Below are 1,423 nucleotides of genomic sequence, written 5' to 3' on the forward strand. Positions count from 1 at the left end.
AACAGAATAGCATGTAAACAGAGATTAATTTAAATACTGCTACAATAAGAAAGGAAAAATAAATCGCTAAGTTTTAAGTCAGACTAGTCTTTAAGAAAAAATAATGCTGATGAGGACTTAACTCTGATTCAAGATCTACATATAAAATTCACCTTTCTCGCTGTAGCCGTGCTTCAATGCATGCCCGTATGTTATTTTTTGTATGATTTTATTTGGAAATTATTCGTTATAGTCATTCCTCTGTTGTGTTTTCCGTATATTATCACTATTATGTGAAATGTTATTGCTGAAAATATTCTAACTCAGCTTTATCAAAAGCAATATCTCAATTACTATACAATCACTATACGTGGTAATACTTATTAACTGTAGCATTGCCAATGTATATTTTACAAACATACATAAGCTATATGCTGTAGACAGTTTTCTTTTTAACATCTTTACCAGAACTTGAATTTCATAAATTGATTAAATAAATACACAGATACGTATCACTTAAGGACAATGCTAAACTAGAAAAAATATACGTAAGGAAAGATACTGAAAAATAAGGACAATATAAATGTAATTCAGTTTTATCAGCCAGAAAATCTATAATCAAAATGCACACAAAGTCTAACAGATTTTGGGGGTAATCTTAGCATACTGTCTTCACTGCAATATTTCAGTTTTGAATTGCTGAAAGGCGATGTAACCTCCCCTTCTTTCATCCTCTCTTTATCTTACTCTCTCTTTTCACCATATATCTAGCATTTTTCTCTTTGAAAAACATCTAGCATTGTTGGTTATTCATTTAACAATGCAATAACTAGACTGTATGAATGCATGCGTAGGTAAACTTGCAAATACTGTATATGACTTAATATATTCATATACATAGATGTACGCGCGCGCGTGTGTGTAGGAAGATACAGATTATAGTTTACAAAAGGAAAGACACATCAAAGTATACTCATCACTCTGTTAAGTCAGAAATTCGTCTGATACAAGGACTTTACATAATATCCATGACATTATACGGATATATGGCGTACTGATTCAAATATATATCCCTATCTAACCCTGGAATATACTCATTCATAACTGGGTTATTTATTAACATCGTACTAGGTCGTATCAATGCATCATAGGCAGTATTTGGAGGCTCCTTGGTGAAGTTTATAATATCTGATGAAAAAGATAAACGTTCGCAATGAACAGTGAATGTCACAGATTCATTATGATTTGCCGTTCTTGTTGGCGAACACAATGACCTTGTAGAAGGCATTTGCCTTGACAGATACTGAGATCCAGATAGTGAACAGAATCATGGGCCTGTTGAACATTCCCTTCCAATTAATGACGACGTAGGGGGTCCATGCCATGAGCCACAGAGGGTTGTTGGGAAAGCCAAGACATAGTGTTACCCGCCAGAATTTTCTTG

At 33.7% G+C, this 1,423-nt stretch overlaps 1 protein-coding gene across 1 annotated transcript in view; it reads right to left on the reverse strand.

Moving 5' to 3' along the window:
* LOC119581684 (rhodopsin-like) overlaps positions 1-1,423 on the reverse strand; it is a 17,834-nt gene that overhangs the window by 14,229 nt on the left and 2,182 nt on the right. The window lies entirely within an intron of this gene.

Source organism: Penaeus monodon, chromosome 15 (genome assembly GCF_015228065.2).
Source record: "Penaeus monodon isolate SGIC_2016 chromosome 15, NSTDA_Pmon_1, whole genome shotgun sequence".
Lineage (NCBI taxonomy): Eukaryota > Metazoa > Arthropoda > Malacostraca > Decapoda > Penaeidae > Penaeus > Penaeus monodon.